This window comes from Mesitornis unicolor, unplaced genomic scaffold (genome assembly GCF_000695765.1).
Source record: "Mesitornis unicolor isolate BGI_N332 unplaced genomic scaffold, ASM69576v1 scaffold23396, whole genome shotgun sequence".
Classification (NCBI taxonomy): Eukaryota; Metazoa; Chordata; class Aves; order Mesitornithiformes; family Mesitornithidae; genus Mesitornis; species Mesitornis unicolor.
In genome coordinates, this window is record NW_010193320.1 from 2,614 (window position 1) to 8,522 (window position 5,909).

Below are 5,909 nucleotides of genomic sequence, written 5' to 3' on the forward strand. Positions count from 1 at the left end.
AGGAATGTGTCCTGCTACATCAATACTTACAATTACTCATTTTCCTCACTAAAACAGCGATCCCTCTCCTTTCACAGATACCAGAACTTCATTATAGTATTTTCCTTTACCAAGAAATGAGAAAAAAACTCCTATTGCTGTTTCAAAACTTGGGTGTTCAGGTGCAGTTTAAAGCGTTTCTTCCATAAAATATCTCCTCCACAGATGCAGTGATATTTTTTTTTCCCTTTTGTTTAGGAAAATGACTACATTTCCTCATATTTTGAGGATGGAGATGACTTCGGTGCTGACAGTGATGACAATATGGATGAAGCAACCTATTAGCTGCCGTTGCTAGGTGGTAGACTGCTCAGGCCTTATACTACTTGGAGTAGAATTGTGAAGGTACGCTGAGCACCAGCAGAACTAATGCTTTAGCTCTGCTGGTTTCAAGTATACTCTCCAAAAACAAGTCAGACAGTTCTTTTTAATTGTACTGGGCTGTAAAACAGGATGTGGGATCCTTTCTTGTGTTCTTTTGCCAAGCATTTTGCAGACATGCGCCTTTGTGAGGTTCCCTGGAATGCCTACTGATGGAGTGAGCTGTAATGCTGTTGTGTTGCCTCTGCACAGACAAAGAATGTATGCATTTTAATATTGTGCCTAAGCATTTGCACTAGTCGGTTCTATGCTTTAGCAGTCAGATCTTGAAAATAACAGTGAAATTCTTGATGACTGCAGCAAAAAAGAGATACAGCCTTTACGGACATAAGCTGCTTGTACTTGGTAGCTGACTTGTCTGAAATAATTTATGTAACTTCTGAATTCAGGTGACTGAAAATAATTGACCACTAAGCACTTTACTATAAACTGACTTGAAAAGACCTTAGTAATATGGACAGACAACATAATGAGTGTATTTCGAAGAGCTGTTATTCTAGTTAAAATAAGTTACTATTTTTAGTATTTTGGTAAGAAGGGAGTGTAATATCACAGAATCACAGAACGTTAGGGATTGGAAGGGACCTCAAAAGATCGTCTAGTCCAATCCCCCTGCCGGAGCAGAACAGTAACAGTGTGTTACATTACCTTTACGAATCAGTGTAAGTAATAATTAAGGGTAATTTAATTTAGAAAGAATATATGGCAGAATTTAAGGTGAATTATGCAATCCTGGTTTTGACCAGTGGCATACAGATTAGTGATGAGATTTTCAGTCCTTCACCTCAGCTTCTTCGCCTCCTAAGGCGATACCAACTTTCCTACCTCACACAGCTGTTGAGATGGCCAATGATAGTTATCTGTGTAACTGTTAATGCATTTACTTTCCAGCAGAACAAACTAGACAGAAACTTAACAGACAGCAAATCAATACAAAAAAAGCCAAAAAAAGTAGGACAAGAATGTGGTGAAGTATTTTGATGCATGAGGTTTTAATCAGAAAAACCAAGAAAAGAATGCGGAGAACAGCAAAACCAGAATGTTTGGAAACGTTAATTTTAAGAATCAGCAGCTGAAGTGTAGAAAACTTATTCCTGAGATTAGAAACTTGAAATGACACAGCATTCTCTGTGTCCCTTTGTCCTTTCATGACACAAAATATTGTATATAACTTACGTTTTTAAGTGTTATTAGTCAGTGTTATTACAAGTCAGTGTTACTATACTGTTATTGATCAGGGTTGCTTTAGTTTGTTTGTTGTGTTTTTTTACTTTTCTAAAACATTCTGTTCCTGATTAATAGTGCTGTGATCAAGTCTAACAAAAGAACAGTTTTAGAACAGAATTGTTTTATCAGCAAAAGAAAGTACAGGTGCACATTTGGCGTTTTGTCAAGCAGTACTTTACCTCACTGCTGACTGGAGCACGGTACTGCACCACTCTGAACTTCGGTATGCAATAAGAATTTGATCCATAAGGTGTAGCTTTCCAGTGGTCTGATAAAATACGCATCAGATGTAAAGGAAAGAAAACTAAAATGCTGTGCAAGTCACACCTCAGAGGTATACCGACTTTATTTTGAAGTGTTCACACCTATACAAATAATGTTTAATAAACATTCTGCTGCACTGCATAGGTAAAGGATTCTGTCTGATCATTTTCTTCGAACATCACACATGCCAGCCATTACTTCTTGAACAGCAGTGCGTTTTTTGTACGTGATAGACAAGACAAAGACAGAAGATGCTGTGAACAAAGTAAGCCTGTTGAAAATTGTAATTGCTTGCCTCAAGTATAACCAGTATTGTCCTCTGGTAGCAGTTTCCCCCTGTGCAAGGTAAATGGGACTCCTTGCCTCTCACACAAGGAATGCAAATAGATGGCTTTTGGCAGAGACAGGACTGGAGAATTAACGCTGGGAAAGCAGAGCTGCATGAGTTACCATCTGGTCACAAGCTGTGACTTGCCTGAACAGGTACAATACCTTATTTTGTAGCAGACACTAACTCTTGGGCACTGATTAATTTCTACATTCATCATACTACTAATGGGAGATAGAGCTGCCTCCCTGCTGCGCTCCTGAGAAATACTGCTCTGGCAGAGATCGGGTCTGTGCTCACCTGTGTTGGAGAGGGAGCAGCAGCATCTCAGGATGGACCCCTAGCCCTAGTTTAACAATGGCAAATAAGGCCAACATGTAGGACCACACTGAGTTCTGCAATGATACAGCTCTGTGCACTTCTGAAACGAAGAGACTCTGCTGTTGCAGAGGCACAGCCCTTGCAGGTGGTTTTATGAGCTGATTTTTCGATTGCTTAGAATTTATTGCAAGACCACAACGCTGATAAAACTGTTCTTTGGTTCTCAGCAAACTTCAGGTTTGGACAGGCATATGCTCAAATCCTATCTTAAGAGCGTAGCAGAAAAACATTGCTACTTCATACAAGAATCATAGAATCATAGAATGTATTGAGTTGGAAGGAACTTTTAAAGATCATCTGGTCCAACCCTCCTGCAGTAAGCAGGGACAATGTTACCAGATCAGGTTGCTCAGAGCCCCATCAAGCCTGACTTTGAATGTCTCCAGGGATGGGGCCTCCACCAACTCTCTGGGCAACCTGTGCCAGTGATCTACCACCCTCATGTTGAAGAGCTTTTTCCCAATATCCAACCTAAATCTACCCTTTTCTAGTTTAAAACCATTACCCCTCATCCTATTGGTACTTGCCCTAGTAAACAGCTCTTCTCCAGATTTCTCATAGGCACCTTTCAGTATTGGAAGGTCGCTACAAGATCACACAGAATCACAGAATCGCTTGGTTGGAAAAGACCTCTGAGATCATCATGTCCAACCGTTCCTGTCTACCCCCTAAACCATATCAGAAGGCACTGCATTTAGTGTATAGAAAGATGACCAGCTAAGAACTCCACTAATTACCTTAATTTTTCCTGCCTGTTTCTTAATCATCATTTCTCAGAGCTTTATGCAGAAAAGTCCCAAGTTGCACAAGGCATGCACAGGACAAAGCATTAAGGCCCCAGCTGTGGTATGCCGGATGTGAACACTGTATGCAGCTACTGCCAACAACACACTTGTTGGCCAAGGATTTTTATTTTAGATCATACATAAAAACTAGCCAAAACAAATACAAGTTGTGGCCTCCTGGAATGAAACATGCAGAGTGGATAGAGCTAAGAATACATTGTATGCACCACTTTCACTGCAGTCTAAAATAAAATCTTTATTTTATGTATATTACTTCTAAAAGCAGAGGAGCAGAAGTATTTAAAATAAGACTTGCATCCTCATTCAGGATTCTTTTACAAAGATATATTTTCAGCCTTTTATATAAAATTGTTATACAAAGAGTATTTGTGACAATATACTCCAAAATATAGCAGATTTAAAGCATTCACATTTTACATGATCCAACAGTGCAATATGCACTTAAATTTAAAACCAACTTACTGATCAACAATGTGTTGTAATTAATCTGAAACATGATTCACCACTCAGCTGCTTTCTGTTTTATCTTCTGGTTTGTATTGTTGTTTGGTTTTTTGTGGGTTTTTTTCAAACATCAGTTTCTAAAAGACTAACTTCACAGATTTTAACTTAAATCAGATTTAAGTTCCATACAGAGCGGTTTACTCAGGGCTGACATGTGATGATGCATTGCCAGCTGTGTTGTACTTTGGAAACAACAGCAAAGATCCCTGCATCCTGCAGAAATCCGGGCCAGCTGATGCTTGTAATCAAGGAGCAGGAGTCCTACAATCTTGGAAAGAGACTTCCTGGATCTTCTGGTAAAGTTAACTCTCTAAATTCAAAATGTGCTATATGAAATACGCTACATAATAAAATAGTAAAAACATGCTAGAGACCTTCCTGGCTGAGTCAAACCACAACTGAAGTCAAACTCACATCTGTACCGATGCCAATTCAACACTCACCAGTTCAGGGTTGTGCTGTAAATTAGGCTTACGTTGCATCACCACAACAGCTGATTTCATGTTCTTTGACAGTTTTATGAGAAATAGAAGGATAAAGTATTAAAACTATTGAGGTTACTGAAACAGAATGACAGGGAAAGAAGCAAATCAGCAAATAAGCTTGCAGCAGCAAACAGACACATTATCTGCCAAGTTTCAGCTCCACGTAGAAAACATTTGTCTTAATGTGCCAAAGCTGTCATCTGGGCTAGGGCAAGTCACCTTTTAAAGTCTGAGCCGCAGAAGCTGTATCACATCAGCCACCGTAAACTATTTTGCAGTGCAGTTTTTCATACAGCCTTACCCAGAACTCATACTTCTGGTATGAGAAGTACTCAAGCTTGAGCTATTAGCATACTGTTTTCATGGAAAATAACTTTATTTTAAGATCTTTGAAAGCAAGCGGTGTGTGAAACATAAAGTTCATACCTGTTCACAATCCCTCTTCTAGTGTGGAAACTAGGAGTAGTCACACCATCTCCACAGATGTCACTTTGATCAAGGGTTCAAGAGCCACAGGTCACAGATCCAACTGTACAGCATTTCCCTCCAAGCTTCGGCCTGCTTCACTTTCAGTATAATACATTAAAAATTATCCAATGCATATTCATACACTTGGTATGACAGTGATGGATATCTGCCCCACTTCTTGGAACAAGAGGTACCCCAAGAACAGAAGGGGCATGAGTCTGTACTTTCAAAATTTAGGTTGATAAAGCACTTTGGAATACCTCCAATAGTTAGGAAACATTCACTTTACCAGATTTTTTTATACTGTATATACTTAGTCAAGACACTCAAAGGAAAGCTTACAATAGTAGTTTTAAGGATAGTTGTATTTTTCCATTTCTGTCTTTTTAAGTCCTACTCAAGTCAGTTATCTTGAGCTTTGGTAACAAATGGTACTTTGAACAGGGCAACGGAAATCCTACTCCACAAGGCAAATGTAACAAAATAAATTATAGGCAGCGTCTCACTTTTTATTTAAAAATATTCTCAGTACACAAGTACCTCCTTCCTTCTGTAGGAAAAGTCCAATTGTTTGTTTGGTTTTTTTTTTTAATCTCGTAGCATTTTCAGGTTGGGAAGAAAAGAGGGGAAACCAAGGTTGGCTGTGAAAACTCAAGTGAACATTCATGAACAGAATGATGAACACAGTATTACATAAAGAACGAGTCTGAAGCTGCAACTGGTCTACTCTGCTGCAATCTGAGTTTCTCTCTAGTAGCCATTAAATCTCATTTGAAGTTTTCTAGATTTCAGAAGAAAGTTAGTGTTTGAGGTTCAGGGGCACATGACTTTTAGCATACTCAGTACCCACCTGACTGCTGTCTGAAAAATCAGTTGGTCCTAAACTGAGATTAACTAGAACTGGAAAAAAAAAATCCATTAGCTACTGAAGCAGTCACAGCAAAGTGCCACACATCTGTGCTTCTTTCATTCTGTTCACAGCTGACCAATGAGGAGGGCAGCCCAGTCCAGTCAGTTTTCAGCAGG